Raw genomic sequence first — 21,711 nt, 5'->3', positions numbered from 1 at the left:
AAAAGAAGTCAATTTGATGCCAGAAATGAAACTGTACACCGTTATTAAACACATGAAAAGAAAAACAGCACAATATTTTAAGAAAGCTTTTTGAGTGGAAAACAGTACAAATTGAGTCAGTAGTGAAAACCTGTTTCAACTTTTTTGTGCAATCTTATTTTCAAATGGTCCCTTTCTGCAAGAGGAAAAGTAGGACTTCTTTTCTGGCTATGCATTTGGCTTCTGATCCAGCCTTTCCTCAGAAGCCGGTCCCAGTGGGCAGCCCGCTTTTCCCCTGAAGCAGGAATCGACACTGCAGATTACCCCAACAAGTTATGAAAAGCAACCTCTCCAGCCCTGCTTCTTTTCAACAACCTGCTGAAGACATTTTCTGCAAGTGGACAATAAAGACAGGAATTTTTTTTCCTTAGAGTGTTCCCTTTGAGAGCCTCCAAGGTCCCAACTGAGTGACTTTCCTTCCCCCAAGCATGGCACCAATTTATGTCACAGTTTCAACTCTCCCTTGTAGATATCCTCTTCAGGGTAGGAAGAAAAGAGAATTTACCAGCATTAAACAAAAAAAAACAAACAAACAAAAAAAACAGCAAAAAAAAAAAATAAAAGCTGATGGAAATTGCTTTTATTTCTGAACTAGAGAGAATTGTTTTTGTAAGAGGAGTGTAGATATGACTCAGCAGAGTTTTCATAAAGCCCAGCAAGACAGTGTACCAGAATGAGGGGAGGGGCAAAATAAATCTGACCAGACTTTCTCTTTGCTGAAAGAAAGAAGAAACCTACACTTTTATATACATTAAGCTCATGTTTTCAAAGGAATGTTTAGGGATTTAGTTGGAGAACTTCCATTAACATCACTGGGAGCTGAGAGACTTTTTCTTTCTGTTTTGAAAGCAGATGTCTCTGTGGTATGGGCACAGACACTTACATAAATAGTCTCTCCCTCCTTCTCTCTCGCTCTCCTTTTATTACAATAATGATTGCTATACAAATAGGCTTTTGATTATGATCAGCAAGGAAAATGTAGCTGGTCCCTTCAGGCAGTGAAAAATAGCATACAATGTTAATTAGGGTCAGAGTACCCAGCTTTTGCAATAGTAACTCTTAAAAAAGACGTCATAAAAAACTACCTCTTGAATTCATATTCTGCTAAAATTTACCGTAAAAGAAGATATAGTAATTAAAAAATGGAACAGTGCAAAAAGTAGAAATCAAAATCTTTTAAGTATTCTTTCTACATAGATGAAATCTCCTTTTATATTGCAAATATCTCTTAATTAAAAATCAAAATTTAATAATTATGTTAGATGAAGCTCTTACTGGTATTTGCCTAGGGATAATTAACACTAGTCTAAAAATGGATTTCATTTTAGTCCAACTAATAACAACATCATGTGTCTCAAGCATGTAGATGGAAGTTTGAAACTTTGTTTGTCCCTCAGATGTAACTACAATATAACATTTCTTAATTCCTGAGTATTTTGAGGGTTTACACAAAGGAGTTTTTAAAGGCCATAAACAACTATCTGATGATATATCTTCACAGTGATCCTGGTCAATTAGGTCATTGTGACTCGGAGAGCAGCAAATAGCCGGGATAATTCCACTTTTCTTGCAAGTGAATGATGAGCTGAGGGAAGAAGCAAGGAATCAGCTCATCATGGGTATCTGCCAGGGGCTGCTTTGTTCCTGGTGACATAAGGCCTCATAAGCAGCAAGAGCTTGTGACAACACTTCATGCTGCTTATAAAATACCTGCCATGATGGAAATCTGAATGTCAGAATGTGCTGAGCTATTCCAGTAGCTGGCAAGGACCTACAATACCAAGAAGATACAACAGTCTATGTAAATGATTAAAAAGTAGAATTGTCACATATAGGTTATTTATACATACAGTGAGCTCTTACAAAAATTAAAAACAACATATTGGATTAATTTATTGCCCTCTTTGAAAAAGGAAGAACAGATTAACAAGACCATAGAAAAAAATATGAGCTAAAGGAGAAATTGGAATTGCAGCTGTACTTTGTGCAAAACGATCTCAGAGCATTTCTGAGCTCCTATTTTTAATGACATGAGGGATAGTTTCAAAAACTTAACCAATATAGGATACAAAGAACAGAACCAAAAATGCTTAAGAGAACAATTTTCATAGAAATACTCTTTCATACATTTCTCACTAAAAGACATCTACCATGTACTAAAATATCATACTGTGTTACATTTTCCAGCATAACCAATCATCTTTTTCTGAATTAAATAATTCTACATTACAAAAATAGCTAAGGAAAAAGATAATAAGCACTCAAGAGAGTGAATACTTCAAAAGCTAGAGAGAAAATTATCTCATAAAAGTCCAATCATGCGACAGGTATAAATCGCTTTCTATCATCAACCTGGGGTTTACTTTCAAAATGTATTTATGGCTATCCATAGATTCGGTTGTAAGGTTGAAACATTTAATCACATGCTTGAGCTGGGATTTTCACTCCACAACATGCATTGACCAATTTCAACTAACATTCAGTTCAGCCATTTCATCTTAATCCCACAAGGGTATCAAAGCTCCTTTGAACAGACAGACAAACAAGCAAACAAGAGCACATATAAAAATGCTGAATCCTAAGAATAAGATTTGTCAGCATTTTTCAAATTTAAAACTCAAATTAAATTTTTTATTTGAAGTGTTCATTTGGGGAATGGTTTATAGCTCTTTCTGATTAGAGTATCGGAAAACTCTTACTCATTTCCACTTTTTCGAACTAATATATTCTTTCTCAAGAGACTTTAAGGACTTTGGCATCATTTCAAAGAAAAGAGTGAATGTGCCCTTGAAAACTTTTAATCAAATTCTGTTGAAAGAGGAAAACAGAAAAGTAAGTTCAAAAGAAGGGAGAATTCAGGAAATTTGGTAACTTCAAAATTTTCAAAGGAAGCATTAAGGTTTGCTATGAAATTTAAAAAAAATCCAGAGTAAACATCTTTTATGTATTAGCTTAACCTCCAGAAGGCTTAATATATTTGATTCTGGTTAGCTCAAACCCTGATCAAGCTCACAGCATTTTCATTCTGTATAGGAAAACCTTCCCTAAATTAGGTTGAATCCTAAACATAGTTAATAAAAAAATAAAAATCAGTTTTGAGAATATTAGCTTCTGCTTCTCTAGCTCTTTACGAAACTGTTGTTTACTTAAAGTTTGAGATTCTAGTTTCTGTCAGGAAAAACCCTTCCTCCAGTCCACTGTTGAATGAGAGAAGCAAGTGTATCATGACATTTCCATAAATATGCAATGAGCTGCATGAGACAACCAAAGGATCTGCAGGGAAAAGAGGCATGGAAATCTTCCTAAATTTTATCTATTTCTTTACTGTGATCATTGAGACATAGTATTCTCTCTAGTTCAAGAGAAAAATGATGAGCTGATAATTCTCATAAATTTGGTAAGATTTTTGTGACATTCATGTAACTCAGAGATCTCTCATTTAATTTCATTTATATAGAGAACTGTAGTCTATCTCACCATGTGTACTTGGCTATAAAATGTGTTTGTACAAAAAAAGAAAATTACAAGTAGCATTCTGAAGACCTATATTCTGCTGGTAATTCTGTCATCAGATAATTGCAAATTATTCAAATGACTCCTTACTTACTACCTTAGAAATACCAGTAGAAACACTATAATGGAGCAGGGTGGTTATATTTAGTTCGGTATAATGGGTTTAGCAGCAAAAGCTCCAGATATTGCAAAGAATATTCTAGAAAACAGAATTAGATTGTCACCTCACTCTAAGTTAAAGGGTAGACAAATTTTATTCTAGAAAGCTAAGCTTTAGAGCCCATTGTTGGCATTGATATAGTATGTACAGTGATGTGTATGAAAAAAAAAAGAGGGAAATCAAGAGCTGTGGTTCCACAGCTCTTTATCAACTATAAAGGAAGGAAAAAGAAGGTGATATTCCCACTTTGAGTTGTGTGGCCTTGTCTTGAGTGCTGTGCATAGCTTTGGACACCACCATGTAAGAAAGATATAAAGCTACTGCAAAGAGTTCAAAGGAGAGCTACAAAGATGGTGAAGGGTCTGGAGGGGAAGCCATGTAAGGGATGGCTGAGGGCACTTGGTCTGTTCAGCCTGGAGGAGACTCAGGGCAGACCTCACTGCAGTTATAGCTTCCTTGTGAGGGGAAGAGGAGAGACAGACGCTGATCTCTACTCTGTGGTGACAGTGACAGGACCTGAGGGAATGGCCTGAAGATTTAGGCTGGATCTTAGAAAGAGGGTCTTCACCCAGAGGGAACTTGAACAAGGCACTGAACAGGATCCCTAGGGAAGCCTGAAAAGACTATGGACAACTTTGTCAGGCACATGGTGTGATTCTTGGGACTATCTCATGCAGGGCAAGGCGTTAAACTTCAATGACCTCTGTGGGGCCTTCCAACTTGGAATATTCTATGTCAATTTGGAATATTTTTGTATTCTGATACCTTCTTTTGTACATTCATTCTTGATATCACTAATTTAAGTGCAGCATTTTTCTATTCCTTTATCAAAATTATCTGTGTTAAAAAAAAAAAAAATCAACATCTTTACAGTTCAGTGACATGCAAATTAGCATGCATGGGTGCAATTTGTGTTATTACATATGGAAAATGAAACCAGTATTTACAAACATCTGAGCTGACCCCAGAGACAATGGGCTACAACACTTAAATTTGCCACCATATGCTTAAAAACTTTTGAGAGATCATCTGCAAAATGCATGGGTAAATCTTTAAAATTCTTTGGTTAAAAAGAGCTCTTGACCATGCTAGGAACCTCATGGATACCTGGATGTACAGATCATCCTGATTCTTCAAGTGGTGTATTTTGATATATACATACCTTTCCTTCTATAGCAAAAAATATTTATATACCTATTTGTGACTCTCAGTTCCTAACAAACAGCAAAGAACAAAATGTCCCCTACCTGCTTGTAACCTGAGTGTTATCCCCCAATTCTAGCATGTTCCCATGGGTCATTCCTGAGCTACATGGAGAGATCGTATTAGATCCTGCATCTGGGAAAGCACTAGGATGGAGCCGGAGCAGTATCTCTAGCACATGTGCATTTTTCATTAACTGTGTGATGGAGATAACAACATCTATCAGGGGAAGGAATAGCCAGAATCAAATGATTCCAGGCTCACGAGGAAATTTAGCTTACCCATGAAACCCATGATCCAACAAGACCATAGAAACAAAGTCCTTAAGAACATACAAAAAGCTGCCACTAAAACTAGTGCAGAGACAAGATTATCACAGGTAGTTCTTAGCTAATAATTGAAAAGTGTCATGGCCTGAAATATCTGGTTTTGTCCATTTTATACAACTCCAGATTGAGTAGTTTGAAGGAAAAGCCATAAATATTTCATTGTTTCTGGTTTCTCAGTCCACATTTCTTCTACACAGTTGTCTCTGAAAGACTGATGAATAAGAGTTTCTATTTTATCAAGTGTTTTACCTCAAGAGGAAAATTATTGATTAGGCTGAAGATGCATGAGGGGTATTTATATAATATACAGCAATACATGTGACATCCAATTTCAAAATATCATTGGTGGGATTACTGCAAATGTATAAATAACTGAAGGTCAGCCTCTTGGTTAGATTTTCCCCTAGGTAAGAAATGTCACATTTACATTCTAATAACTGTATTAGACAGTCAAGCAATCAAGGAGGGAGCCTCATTTGTGCTTTATTGGGTATTTTCAAATACTTTTTTGAAAAAAAAAAAAGGCAGCATGACTGAAACATTTAACATAAGGGACAAAAACAATCCTTAGAACAAGAAAACACATCCAAGAAATACTTTCTATTTTTGTTGACAGGTTTTTGGTTGGTTGGTTTACCAATTGGTTGCCATTGAGGGATTTTTTTTTTAGTATAATAATATTAACACCAACTAAACTGTCTTAAAAGACATAAACACAGAATACAAAAGCAAGCGAACAAAACCAAACTAAAAAGCCCTGAAAACTGTTATTTCATAGAAACAACTAGAGTATAAAAGTTTAATGTATAACTTTAAATTGCTTTCTCCTTCACTCTTTTGCAGCTTGTCTGTGTTAGTATTCTGCAGGTTGGTAACTTTAGCATCACACAATATATCCAGCTAATGAGATTGCAAGAACATTGTGCTCCTCCATCATTTTCTTATCAGTGACAGTCAGTCCATTAGAAGCTGTAACCCTGAGAAGTGAACTCCAGTCTCATACTTTTTGCATTCTGAAATGGTTTTCCCTAGGCTGTTAATAGATAAGATGGATGCAACATCTTGTGACAGTTCAAGACACTCGGCCTCCAAGAACTGTTCTGAAACCAACAACAGATCCATTATCTCCTTTTAGGAAAGGTTTTTTTTTTATCCAGTACAATTAAGTCAAGGCTTTCAACACAGTTCCTCACAGCCTCCTACTGGAGAAAGAGAGGCATTGTGGTCCAGACATGGGATCTGTGAGGTGGATGGGGTTAGAGAATGACGTCAAATGCCACTTTTCAAACTGGCAACCAGTCACAAGTGAGATCCCCCTGGGACTGGTATTGGCCTCTAGACAGTTTAATACATTCATAAGTGACCAGCGAGATGGGATCAGGTGTACCCTAGCAAAGAAGACAAAGATGAATTGGTGGGGAGGATCACCAGCCTGGTGGAGCAGGGAGCTTTGGTTTGATCTCAGGGAAAGAAAGAGAGTTTATGGGCTTTGGAACAGAAGACAAGCAATTCAGTAGGATACAAGGATTTTGTAAGGTCATGCAGGGGGAAAACTAGAAGAGCCAAAACACAGCTAGAAGGTATTCTGTCTACTGTCATTAAGAATAAAAAAAAAATTGTATTACAAATGTATCAGCAACAAAGGGAGGGCTAAGGGGAATCTCCTCAGTTTATTGGACGTAGGGGGAAACATAATGGCAAATGATTAAGAAAGGTAGAAGTACTTAATGGCTCCTTTCCCTCAGTCATTAATAGCATGACCAGTGGTTCCCAGGGTATCCAGTTTCCCAAGGCGAAAGACAGAGGCAGAGAGCAGAGTGGAGCAGCCAAAATACCAGGGGAAATGATCAGTGACTTGCTGCACCAAGTAGACCCGCACAAATCTATAGGGCCACATGGGATCCACTCAAGGTTATTCTACAACTCCCCAACGGACACTTTGGAAGGGAAGGCCACATTCCAGGAAGGCTTGAATGGGATGAAAGAGTGAGCCAACATGAATCTTGCAAAGTTCAGCAAGGAGAAGTGCACCTAGGAAAACAGCACATAGGAATGCAGCATGGACTGGGATCTACCCAGCTTGGCAATGACTCTTTGGAGAGGTATGTAGAGATCCTTGTGGCCAACAAGTTCAATATCAGTGAACAGCATGCTGCTGCATCAAAGCAGAAATGAGATGCTAGGCCGCATCAACAAGACCATCACCAGCAGAGACAGAGAAGTCATTATCCATCCCTATTCAGTGCTTCTCGTGCCATACGTGGAATAATGAGTTCACTTTTGGTCCTCACTGTGCAAAAAGAGAAATGGGCAGGTGAGAAAGGGTCCAGAGGAGGACCTCAAAGATGACCAAAGGACTGGGAAACCTGACATGTGAGAAAAGGCTGAGAGAACTGGGTTTGTTCAGACTTTAGAAAAAAAACCTTAGGGTAGACCTTATCACTATGTGCCACTATTTAAAGGGTGACTACAAAGGAGATGGAGACTCCATTTTTACAAGTTGTCACATGGAACAACTGTAGTGGGTTTGAGTTACACCTGGGGAGATTCTGATAAGACAAAAGAGGACAATTTTTCACATTTAGAACAACCAGCCATAGGAATATTCTCCCCGGGGAAATGGAGGATTCCCAAGTGTTGGATGCGTCCAAGATTTGTCTGAACCATCTTGTCTTTGCTGTTTCCAAGAGTGGTTGAAGATTATCCTTGAAGTCCATTTCCAGCCTCGCATTCTATGATCCTGTGATTCTATGAAGGACATTTTATGATGTTTCTGTCAGCTTTAGGTTCAGCTTCCAAGATTTCTTCAAGATTTCATCGATCTCATAGATACAATGCCCTTGTCTTCTAAACTTAGATGAATTTCTTTCTAGGGAATCCAAAAGGATTAGAAATATTTTATTCATTCATATAATAATTTACAGGTAGTTGGGGCTGCTGAATGAGATTTTAATTCATGAACTCAGAAAACCTGAATGCTCATATTTAATACTGAAGGTTGTTTTACTGTCTCCACTAGAAAAAAATGCCAGGTAATTGAAAGTACGGGTCAGAGTCTGCTCTCAGGGAGCTTACTATGTGTCATACTCTGGATTTATCTCAGTGTACAGAAGCAGAACTTTGCATTACAACAAGGCAACCTCAGCCAGACAGTAGCTATTGACAATGGCGGAAATCTATGTGTATTTTCTGGTTCTGAGAACATACCTATCTTGTAAAGAAGAACTAAATAACAAAATATTCTCTGCTCTGGTCCAAAGGAAATTCCAGGAAGAATGTCTGTTCATACTGGTATTCACTGTTGAGACAGAGTTGCCTGGAGTTCAGTGATTCCTGGCCAGCCTAGGTTCCTAACCTTAGGAGCAGATAAATGAGGCACTTGGAGTAAGATCAGATCCACTTATTATCCTGTTTTCCATCGCAGAGATCTTATATCCCTGCTAAACTAATTTTCTGCTGGATCACTTCTGGATTGTAAGGTCCTGTGAGTAAGTAAGATACTTGTCAGGTCCTGAAAAATTCATCCTCTCCAGGGAAAGAAGAACTGGTCTCTGGACAACCTCTGTCATAATGCCTTTTACACACTGAAGCACACAGAACAACTGTGGGAGATCAGACAGCTACAGAAGCTGAGCTGGGTAGTACCATCGATCTTTTGGCCCTGGTAGAGTGAAAAGCGAGGGAGAAATAAACCCAAGGCAGAAACAAAAGTGAAGACATTGTGTCTGGTAATGGTAAGACCACTCTGACAAAAGGAGAGATAACAAGGACTTCATTAGCATAAGAGAGATTGTCGGGAAGATTGTGTTTCTGAAGGGAACTGGGACAAAGGGGTCTGAGTGAAAAATTTTGTGAGAATGTAGTGACCTATAAATACTGGTGAACTGGTGCAATAAACTGGCATTGCTTTGCTGGTATAGCAGAGTCTGTGTCTGTCAACCCCTGCAAATAACCTGATTTTTGTGGACTTGCAATATATGGTAAATTAGAGAGTGTTTTTTAGATAAATTTTTATTCACTTAAGAGAAAAGAGGATCCCAGAGACAAGTGAGTCTCTGTGTTTAGTGTGAAATGTCTGAAGAGTCCATAGTCATCAAAAATTCTTGGATTACATGCAATATTTTTATGTTTTATGAAGATTTAAGCAAGATTTTCTATAATGAGTGGGAAGGGCAATTGCTCTAGAACTTGGCTTGTATGAAGCATTATCAGCAAGTAAAACTTTTGCCATTCCTCCAACTCCTCCAACTTTAATGACTCCTAAGAAATAGGAGCATTACAAGCCTACAGTTGAACAGAACTTCTGCTCTGATATTCAGAAGAACCAGGACTTTTATACTACATCTACAGGAAAAGTATGGAAAGTACCTTTTCTTACAATTAGCTAGGTATGGTTCGTTCATTTAAAAGTGAGTTTATTAGTGACTGCTGCAATCAAAAAAAAATTTAAGTATATGTGCTAAATCATTTAAAAAACAACCCATCAAAAACTAATCCAAAAGAAGAATACAAGTCAATTTTCTAATTAAATATACCTGGAATTGACCTATACTGTCTGTCAGAAGGATATAAGATAGAATTTCAGCAAAATGGTAGCAAGTAAGCTTATTCAATTAAAATGTAATGCATCTAAGAGAAAGTATCTAAGTCATATCTAAGTAAGACTGAAATCAGAGCTGGCAACAGCAATTCAGGAAAGAGAACTTGGAGCTGTCACTAGCAATTTGTTGGAATCATTAGTTAAGGATGCTGAGCAGCCAAAATAATGAGCAAAAGAAACTTTGGATAAAATCAGGAAGGGTATTCAGAGGAAAAAAAAAAAAAAAAAAAAAAAAAAGAAAGTTTTTGGGGATTTTTTTGCTTCTAAATAAAAATTTGTTTTGCACATCTCTTGAGTACTGTTAACAGCTCTGGTCCAGGAACTGTTAAAGGAGTTTCAAGATATTTCAGGGGAGGAAAAAATGTCATCATAGAATCACAAAAGGGTTTGGGTCGAAAGAGACCTAGAAGATCACCTAGTTCTGAGCCCATGTCATGGGCAGGGACACCTTCCACTAGATCAGGTTGCTCCTGGTTCCATCAAACCTGGCCTTGAACCTGGCCCCCTGGGATGGGGCATCATCCACAGTTTCTTTGGGCCGCTGGTGCTCCACCATCCTCATGGTAAATCTACCCTCCTCCAGTTAAAAGTCATTCCCTCTTGTCTGATCACTACATGCTCTTATGAAAAGTCCTTCTGCAGCTTCTCCAAGGTGTCCCTGTATTCTTCTTTTCTCCAGCCTGAATAGCCCCAACTTTCCCAACTGTCTTCACAGAACTGGTGCTCCAGCTCTACGATGATCTTCATGGACCTGGACTTCCTGTGGACTTGCTCCAACAGGTTCACATCCTTCCTATGCTGGATCTACAGAGCTGGATGCAGTACCTCAGGTAGGGTCTAACAAGAGCACAGTAGAGGAGGAGAACCACTTTCCTCTACCTGTTGGCCACTTTTCCTTTGAAGAGGTCCAGGATGCAGTTGGCTTTCTGGGCTGTAAATGTGTATGTTGAGCTCTCATTAATCAACATCCCACGGTCTTTCTCCTCAGGGCTGCTTTTAATTCATTCTTCTCCCAGCCTATATTTTTGCTTGATAGGGAGAGGATTAACATTTACAGAATCATACATTGATCTATAGATTTAAAATGCAACAGTAAGACCAGAGGACAATGGAAATTGGTAGGAGACTGGTTTTAAGCAATTGTTTAAATCTTATCTAACAATAAGTAATCCTCTGGAACATGTTGCAACTGTAAAGTTTTGGAGGTACATATCACCAGCAGGTTAAGCAATCATTTGACCGACTTCATGGACAACAGGCCCATCAATAGGCTGTAAGAGACAAAGTCAGATATGTGCACTCTGATTTCCTGTTCAACAGCTCAAGGAGTGGGCTGTACATGGCCTTCAAGCTTGCATGCTCTCTGTGGTGACAACTACATACACAGCATGTATACTAGTGAGAATTTCTTTTGCCATCGGTAAAGATTTGATATTGCTCTAAATGGGTGCTTTGTCCAGCCCATTGAGATATCTTCTGGGAGGTCTTCTGGCATAAGAAAATTGGGAAAGGATGTCTTCCAACGTGGCACAAGAATAAATTACAGACCTTCCTCAAGGAGACAGAAAAGTGAACTTTTGAATTGACAGTGAACAATATTCTGATAAACAGCTCTAGTAATATCTACTTCACCCTTCCCCCAATTTGCAAAAGATATTTTTTGTATTCTCCATGACATCAGAAAATTTGAAGAGGTGTATTCAACCAACCTGTATGCAACTAAATTAATTTCATTGACAACCATAAAAATGTTATTCAGTAACAAGCAAAGAAAAACTCATTCAAATTCAAGAAATATCTAACAAGGTGAAGAACTTTAGGGGCATTTTAGAAATCTCTCTTACTGAAATAAACATAACATGGAGCTGGCATTCAATAGATGTGTGAGAAATATATGTGCTAGCTAAATTACTGGTTTTCACCTTTGAGTCATTTTGCATCTACTATACTGTGGATGAGTGAAATGGCAAGTGCTCTGAAAATGCCCATATGGGATGGGAAATAGCTTTTTCAGTTTTAAGATAGAGCAAATAATAAATAAATTTTTGAAAACCATTTCTACCTTTCAAAAGAAATGCACTTTAACAACAACTTTTAAAAACCACCATTGATTAAAGCACTAAATATATTGTAAAGACATAATCTGTGTATCTTATGCTGTAAGACTAACTTCCCTTATTTTCTAGTTCTTAGATAAATTCACAAAAAATTCTCAATGCTATAAGTGAATGAAATTCAACTGTGACAAAAATAAAAAGCAGCTCTGCACAAACAATTTGTCAGGATTCCCCATGTTTTGATCTAAGTCATCCCAGAGAAAACTCAGGAAACAAGTTGATGTCTTTATTCCTGTGGTGTCTTGAATGCATTCATTTGCACAGAAGAGTATAATTCAAGGTGTGTTGCAGAACATAAAGAAGGAAAATAACACTTTTTAGTCAAAGACTTTCCTTTAGCTATCTACAAGAATGGAACAGAAATCCAAACAAAACACTTGATTTAGAGCAAGTTTTGCCATGTGCTTGGTGGAGCTGGTACATCAGGTCCTAGGATTATCAGCCAGTGGGAACAAGCACCTGAGGAAAAAAGATAATAAAGGTGAACTTGCAGTGAAAAAGCTACAAGCAGAAAGTTCTAAGAAAGCTTAAGATAGGATTTATGATCTCTTCTCTTCAGATAAGCAAGCACAGTTTAAATGTCATTGTAGCATGACTAATGTGAGTGCATGTGTTCTATGGTGATAATGTTGTATCACCCACTTCAGGGGGTCCTGCTGGGATTTGGCTTGTTCTGAGGACAGCTATGAAATTGGGAAGTAAACACTGAACATTTTTCTACTGTCTTGATTCTTTTACACTGTGATGAGCACTTGTTTGCGTGAGCAATTTGAGCACGACTAAGGAACTGTTTGGACAGAGTACTGAATGGAGATTGCATGGAACCATTAACTGGTGACAAGACAAACCTCATTTCGACACAGTCTCCTTCCTTTTTGTGGGATTGCATCATAATCATAATTGCACCTTCATAAACTCAGTTTAGATTATTAGACTACAAACTGAATTCATCAGAGGCACTCTCTACTATCACTATAATTTTAAAACTACAACCAAGTCTAATGCTAATACCGTGGATGTAGGCTGTAAAGAAAGCAGTTTTTAAGAGATGCTTATTAATCAAAGAATAGGGAGTGGTTTAAAATTTATGCCTTTCCTCTTTATTTTGCTAGTGTTATACTGAAATAAAATAGGTTTATATTTCAGAACTCAAACCCTGAATATACGTAAACATTTTTTCATTACTCACTGAGGTGAATTAACCAAACCTGCTTTGCAAAGGTACCATAGAAAAATGTCAAAGTAATAATTTTCTGTTGCAATAAACACAAGTTGACATTCTGCTGCCTAACCCTTGTAACTAAAGCACTTACAATATAATAGTGTGATGATAAGGATATAAATAATATTGAATTGCCTGTAATATGATTATACGCAAACTAAGATAGTTTAAAAACTGCTTGATGATATTTTGTATCATGGTATCACCAGAAAAAATATATAAGCATTTTACGAAGTATACGGGAAGTATGAGCACCAAAGTGGCAAGCAAAGAGGGGTGTGTTGGCATGTAAAGGCATGTGTCTAGTTAATGTAGAAGTGCAAGACAGAGCAAAGGTAAGTCTAAAGGACTACAAATAAGATTCCTTGTATACACAACAGGATGATTGACAAAACAAAGGAAAGTAGAGAAACTTGATTGGGACGGATTAGATTCCCCTTTGGAGGGGGAAGGAGAGTAAAATGACATAATACCATCAGACATAAGTACAGAAAAATCAGGGAAGAAAGATGAGAAAATCACTTTGGCTTTGGCCCTTCATCAATGAGTCCTCCAGCCTAATCACTCAGACGTCAGTGACTAATAACACCAAGAAGAACAGCCACTGTTAGCAATTGTAGATCATTGGCTCTATGTTATTTTATATTCACAGATAATTCAGAACATAGGTATAAAGCACTAACAGATTTGCATATGTAAGGATCATGATTAATGATTTGCAAGTACAACTTTAGCAATAAAAGTACCATGAATTCATTCAGTGAAGTTTGAAAACTGGCCTGGTTTGTCAGTCTTTTAAACAATTCCATCACGATAATGTCTTATCACTTAACTGCTATCTATCTGCCTACCAATCTATGTATTCAACTGAAATGTGTTGACTTTTTGAACCATTTCCTCCTTGTCTTAAAAATTCTGCCTGTTGGTACCTATTGTATTTTCATAGATGGGAAAGGAAATATCAATATCTCAAGTTGCACATATTGGTATAAAAAACATGTTGCCTTAGAGTGTCCTGGTAGCTAGACTTTCAGGTGGTGTCAAACAGATTTGATACAGGGTGCAAGTCTTATCTTTCCTCCCTAGAACTGCAATTTGTTTCAGAAATACTTTAAATGCAATGAGGTCTGCCAGACTACAGCTCAACAAGAGTGGTTGCAGTATTGCTTTCATTTTATTACCATTGGCAATGTTAGCGTAATTAGCTAATTAATATGGTAATAATATTAGAAAAAACATCAGATGGGGATTAATTAGTCGTACTAAATATCTCATATTTCATGAGTTATTTTATGGCCCAAGAGAAAAAGGAAATTAAATGAAGGCTTAAAACTCTAGTTAGTAAGTAGTTCTGCTCCTTTCTTTCAAAGCAACACATTAAATGTTTCTCTTATATGAAGAGTAGGGAAAAAGAGGGTACAAATATATATAATAACAAATAACATTTGTTGTTGTTATTATATATGAATGTATACAAATAGAATACAGCTATACATCTACATGAATTTGTTCTGCAACAGTATTTAGCTGCGCCTGACTATTCATCTCGCCACAAAATGGAGTCAAAATAATTGACATTGAAGATGATTATTTATCACTGAGGAGAACATTTTTAATGGGAAAAAAGATCATCATGTCACTACTAATATTGAAAGTTATTTAAAGAGAATGTTATCATTGGGTGAATATAAATTATAGAGCTTTATGCAATGCCTTTGGAAATTAAAATCAAAATGGAACATCAGAACTCTTTTATTCATGTCTGTGTGTTTAATGGTAATGAAATATGCAAGACCAAGCTTTGTATGCTGAATTCCCTTATTCAGTAAACAAGGATAGCAAAGTTTCCTTCTTCCTTCCTTACCTATAATAACTACTTGCATAAAATAGAGAGAGAGGGATGTTGTGTAAAATGGATTATGTTATTATAAAAAAAAAAACCTCAGCATTTTATGTTTCATTTGATTTAGCGATCTGCCTCAGTTGGAATGACAATATTTTGCCAGTTTCTTGTGAGACTTTTGGAAATATCCAGTAGTGCTTCTCATTTTGCATGAGTTGAAATGCAAATCTTCCATGGACAAACTCAGCAAATCACTTCAGCATTAAATAAGAGTTAATAGGATCTGAGCACATAAATCTGTTCTTCAGTGCATACACACCACTGACCCTGATCCGTTTAGCTTTTTCTTTGTGTCAAGTCTTGATCCCTGACTTTTGTAGCAATCTCTGTCGTCACTGAATTCATTGCAAGATTGTAGCCTAGAACTGCCAAAACTGAATCAGAGTATTTGGGCCATCAGTTTTGTAATATGCCATCAAAAAAATAATATTCAAGGCTCAAAGTCTTGAAACCAGAGTAAATTAGACTAATAAAAAGTAATACAGGATTAATTTGAATGAATTCCTAGTTTTATATTTTCTTCATGGTAGTTTTTGTGCATTAAGGGGTGAGAGGATTAGTTTCTGGATTCAAAATTCCAGTTGCTGCACCAAAAAACTGATGGAAATCACTTGCAGAATTTAGATTAAGAATTTCATTTATAATAATTTTATAATAATTTATAATAATTTTAATTCCTAAAAATCTTCTAGATTTTAAATCTAACATATCACTCCACTAAGACAAGAAATTTAAAGGTCTATAGTCCAAACCCTTAAATCAAACTGAGGTCCAGGAATGGTGATGATGAAACCTAAATTCGTCAGGAGTATCCAGGATTCCTGTATAATGCTGTCTTTCCAGTGAGGCAGACATTACACAGTTTTGTTGAGACTAAGTTGACTATAGTAAATAGAAAGATTTTGGAATGATTGGAGAATTAAAATTATAAATTGCAGAGGTTAGCATCCTGACAGCAAGAGAAAATATATAGGATCAACTTTATCTGCATTTCAAGTCTTAGCTTCTGTCAAAATTAAAAAAAACACAAATCCATAAAGATCTTCATAAATTCCACCATTAGGCAGAATCAGTTTTTTTCTGTATTACACTTATTACCTGTAATTATGCTTCCTAGAACCAATGAGTTGCCAGAGATGTCCTAATATAAAACTTTGTAATCAGAACTTCTTTTTCAGTCTAAGGAGAGAAAAAGGGCAACTTCACAAAATTTGCCTCAACAGTGGCAAATTTCTCTAGATGTCTAGCAGCAATATCTTGTCCTTCTAAAAGGGAAGTAGGAATGGGGAGCAATTCTCTTCCCTTTGCACTTTTTGAGACTTCACTTGAAAAGCTGCAGAGGGTGGAACACTGTGCCTTGTAGGCACCTACAGCTGTGCCTGGTTTTCTTACTGAGCAGGGCTCACTTTCAGCCTCTGCTGATAATAAAACCATAAGAAATTAGAGAAGTTCTGTACTTCTGAAGGGAAAAAAAATCTACAGTGCTAATAAAATTTTAAGTCACAAGCTATCTGGCACTGCTGTCTCTTGAGAAGTAAACTGGGAATAAAATTATTCTTACTAGCCTAGAGATCTCTTCCCAAGCAAAAAAACCCTGTTTTAAGTAAGAAGTTCGTTTGGAAAGCTCAAAAGCAAATTAATTCCTCTAATAGCAGAGGGATTCTGGCAAGGTAAACGTTAACCTTTTTCACAGCATATATGTACACATTATATGATTCTTAAAATTCACTTCAGAAACCAGCAGTATCTCTGGAGAGTTTATTACACTTGATTATTCCACTTAAGTATTCATAAATATTTATGCACCAATTGATGTTCTCGATATAATCTTTCAGTGGTTGGTACAAATATGTCACTAAAAAGAACAGTGAGGGAATCTGCAATTAGCAATTAGTGATTCAAACATATCATGTGAAAAGTTGAAAATCTCACTTGTATAAAAGACGCTTCTACATTAAACATATGGTTTAGTTTAGCTTTTAAATGCAAGTCACCACCAGAGCTCTAAGCCTGCTCTCTAAAGACTGATCTATGAAGATACACTAATATGAAAAGGCAAGAACATTCACCTGAATTAACTTACAAGATCTTTGTTTACCCAAATAATGTTAAAAATTTTAATGACTGATCCATTACTTTTAACTTTTTTCATCCTTTTTTTAAATACATTTACATTTCTCTTGACCAAGATGACATTTCCAGTCTTATGTTCCTAATTATCCTTAAGAAGGAACTCTTTGTTAATGGAGTACATTATTTCATACAAACAGCTGCCAATATGATCTGTTTTCTTGATTTAGAATTTCATATAAGCTTGCTTTTTGTTATGGAGGTAGTAGCCAGACGTTATTGTTCTTCTTTCTTTCACAGTAAACTCAAATGCACCATCTAAGGAGGAACAAAGTATCAAATCATCACTTCTTTTAATGTGTCATTTATGATCAAATACAACAGTGCTTTATGAAACACTAATCAGGCAGGCCATACATTAGCACATTTTGTCTGAGTATGTGTAATCGTTATGTAAAATTGATTTTCTAAAATGAATTACTGGAAATTTTTTGTCCCCAAATTTGTAGTATCTTAAGTTCCATTAATTGAAGTGGAAGCTTTGAGTTAGAGTCAGATCTAAATACAAAAGAGATAGTGCCCACCTACTTCTTTATGATCTCCATGTGGAATTTCTTCCCCTGTCTTGTACTCTAACCCTGGCTTGTACTTCCCCCTGGCTTGTACTCTAACCTACAGATTGCTCTTTGCTGTCACATCCTGAGACAAGCAAAAAAACCCACTCACTCCACAGTTGATCTCATCAACTCCAACAGCTGCCCACGACCTCTTTTAATTTGGAAGCTCAGCCATGAGAAGGCCGATAGGAAAAATCTCTGTGGCTCAGATGAGTGAAGTTCATCACTCTGTGTAGGTTCTTACTTTGCACAGTGAACGTCCCCATTGTCTGTGGCTGGTGCCTGACAAGGCCTTAACCAAGCAGACCTGTTTTACTGCTACGCTGCCAGAGTTGTGCAGATTCCCTTCAGTGCCAGCTTTACACACAGGCAAAATAAGAAGCAATTGATCAGAGAAAGCTGGCTGCCAGACACTGCAAAACAAGAGCTGCAAAAATATTAATGCCAGAGCCCTGAGATAAAAGCGGAATGCTGCTACTGCAGTGGCTCTTTCTCCGGAGGGAACTGCTCTGTGTCAGCTGCTGTCCACAGGGAGGCCTGATGCCCCTGGCAGCTCTCACTGGGGGCTTTCATTCCTTACCTAGAGCAGCAAAAGCCTAAAGCTTTGGCAGGGCTGTCACCAGCAATACAGTGCTCACTGTGTGGCTTTCAGAGTTAGGAAATTCAGAGAAACAGACAGTAGAAAAAAATTTATTCCAAACTTTTTTCTTTTTTCTTTTTTTTTTTTTTTTTTTTCCCCAAGAAAAGAAGTATTGCAACTAAAATATGTTACTGGACACTTTAGGAAAAGCCTTCTACATAATGGGTCAGCAGATGGCTGTAATAGGCCTAAGTCTTTTCTTCAGGCAATTGTACTCTGTAAGTTGGTAGCCAGCAAGCCCACTTTTCATGACTGCTTTCCTCTGTACTTTGTAAACACCTTTACCTCCTATAATTTTTACCTCAAAGAAAAATGATGTCTCATAAAGTAATAAGTTTAGAAGGTTGAAACCAACCATTTATGACAACGGAAAACATATATTTGTTATCAAATAGAAGGTTTCTTCCAAGACAAATAGTAATTGGGACAAACATTAAAATATCTGTTACTTCAACGCTCAAAACCTATCCCTTCATCATACAAGTTGCAAGCAAAAAGGAAAAATGCCTTCCTTGAGCTTGTGTTCTTTCCAATATTTAATGAAACCATACTTGCTCGGATTCAGAAAAGCAGATTTTCCAGGTTTTTTATATTTCCTTAGATCATAAGAAAGAAATTGAATTTCTGAATCTCAGCCCAGGAATTGTTCAGGAGGAGGGTTATTGCTTCTGTTAACATGTTTTTGGATTGAATATTTTAATATGCTTTCATTATGGTTATACCATTTCTAGGTCTCTAACTCACTCAAAGCTACAGGCAATGAAGCGTTCCAAACAACTGTCATAGGAGGTTGCAAACTTTGAGTCAAGCAGGATTATTTCTGTGTATGAACACATTTTCTATTTTATGTGAACTAAAATTTGATGTCACAACACAAGAATGGGCTTTTTTATGTATTGCTGGTATCTCTGTCATTTGCATAATGTAAGTTATAATCAATGCAGTATTTTATTGCAAATTTGAAACATAAGTGTCTCATTTATGAAATTAGGCAGTGAAGAGAGATCCTTTTAAATGTGCATGAAAGACATGAATACTGACAGAATTTCTGATGATATATATGTCAAGTAAACGTCACTTAGGGACATAAATTCACAGCATCCTCTTCTGACATTCACAGTCACATTCCAGTTTTGGCATTACTGAAAACTTCAGCCAGGGAGAAATTATGCAGATATGATATCAGCAGAAGCAAAGGCATATTCACATCAACCAGTTTTTTAATACTCATCTGTCAAAACTGCAACTAGAAAGTTATACTAGCTGGAGAAATTATAAGAGTAAGAAAGTATATAGAGTAAGTGTATAGAGAAAGCTGGACAATGTATATAGAGTAAGACTCCAAGTGATTTAAAACAAGGGAGATGTTTGGTCTAAGAAAAGGAAGCACCTAAATAAAACAGGAACAAGAACCCAGTAAAGAAAATACCTTATGTGCAGGTGAAGAGAGGCAAATTCATATAAAGAAGAAAAAAGTAGATGAATTCCTCAACTTACACAGTAAATAGACTGTTGGTGGAGAAGGTCATTCTCATAAAAAGGCCCATTTTTGCAGCAGGAGTGAAGATGTCAAAATAGCAGTAGAGAAGAGACTGACAAAATCCAGACTGTGAACAATCTGGAAAACACTGCCTGTGAAAAAATGGTTCTGGTCATTACAAACAACCTCTTTGTTGGAAAATATTACAAATCCTTACAGAAAGATTAGTGTTGGTTGAAAGATAGATGAAAGTCAATAAATTAAAAAAATATCCAAGAATACATATCATATAGGAAAAGGAAGGTTACAGGAATGTCTCACATTCATACTTTTTATTTAAAAGGAGGGATTTTATTGCATATTCAAGAAGGCTTTCTGAAAGTACTAAATATGGAGTTGAGATAAGCAAAATAAAAAATAGAATGCATGCAAGAAATTTTAAGTAGAACAGTTTGTGTTTGAAAGATGATAATTAAGTGCAAAGGGTGAAGGAGTCGTGGTATCCTTCCCTCCAAAAACTCAACAAATATTCAACAAGGAATCTTTGTCATAAGGACAAAGAGGAAGTCATAAGGAGAGAGGAAAGACAGAGGAAGTGCTCTATTCTCAATACTCTGAACATTCAGACATCTGAAATATTTATAGTGTCCCTGAATTATCACAAGAACAGATACAAAATTTTCATTCCACAAGAAAAAATAATTTCACAAGAAATATTCAAACTTTTCTATAGAGACTAAACTTCATCTTGGAATAATATTGTCAGATCTGAGGAAAGAATGCTGTCTCATGTAGAGGAAGTTGCTCTTCTGTGTCTCTTTACTAGATCGGCATCTACAAACACATTAGCTAATAGGGCAAGAAGTAAGTACAAAATAATCAATGTAATTATATTGTTTCTGTCCTAGTAAAGTGCTCAGAAAGGATTGAATGTTCTCCATTTTGAATACAGGTAAATAATGTCATCAGCATAATATATGGAATAAAGGGGGAAAAAAAATACTGACATGCTGTTTCCTATGTATGCTTACCTGCTTCCAAATTAAAATAATTCCCAATTTAGTTTATGGGATAGTCCCGCTGCTGGTATATGGTAGTGTCATAGTGAACTCTGATAAAATATTCTATTTCTTCCACTATTCATTCCCCTAAAACAAATCTGTCCTCCTTCACCTGTTATGAACCAGTCACTGGAAAACACGTAAGTGCTGAAGTTGTATAAAAAACACTTTTAAAATTAACATTGAGTGAATTTTCTCCTTGCCTACAAGATAATTGCGTTTCTGATGTTGCCCACTTGGAGATGCACTTAAAAGTATCAGCAGTGCTTGAGATAACATCTGCTAAGTGCTTTTTGATTAAGTCTTTTTTAATTACTCATTTTCACAAAGCATGTGTCTATTTGAAGGGCACCTCAGTTATCAAAGTGAGTATGCTAATGGAAGCCTTTGACTATTTTGGATTTCTTACCCTGATTTGACATTTTGCTTAGGTTTATGAGAAGTTAGAAAAGCCTGTGGATGCTCTCTGTCATGACTGCTTGAATTTTTACATGTAATCCAAATTATGTCTCCTATGTACCATCCATGAAGAGATGATGGATGTATTTGTTAGCTCAAGTTTGGAAACTTGCTGTCTCAGACTGGAGAATCACACCACATCTGGCAATAGAAATGACCACAAACAAAAACCACTCAGACTACAGTTCTTAAACAGAATTTTTTAATAGGTGCACCTCAATTCCTAAGTGACTGAGTCCTTTTATGAGACTACTGGGAAATCTAAGATAACTGGAAAAAATCTTGATAGTTTCTGCAA

This window comes from Zonotrichia leucophrys, chromosome 2 (genome assembly GCF_028769735.1).
Source record: "Zonotrichia leucophrys gambelii isolate GWCS_2022_RI chromosome 2, RI_Zleu_2.0, whole genome shotgun sequence".
Lineage (NCBI taxonomy): Eukaryota > Metazoa > Chordata > Aves > Passeriformes > Passerellidae > Zonotrichia > Zonotrichia leucophrys.
Note: the sequence above shows the minus strand (reverse complement) of the source record.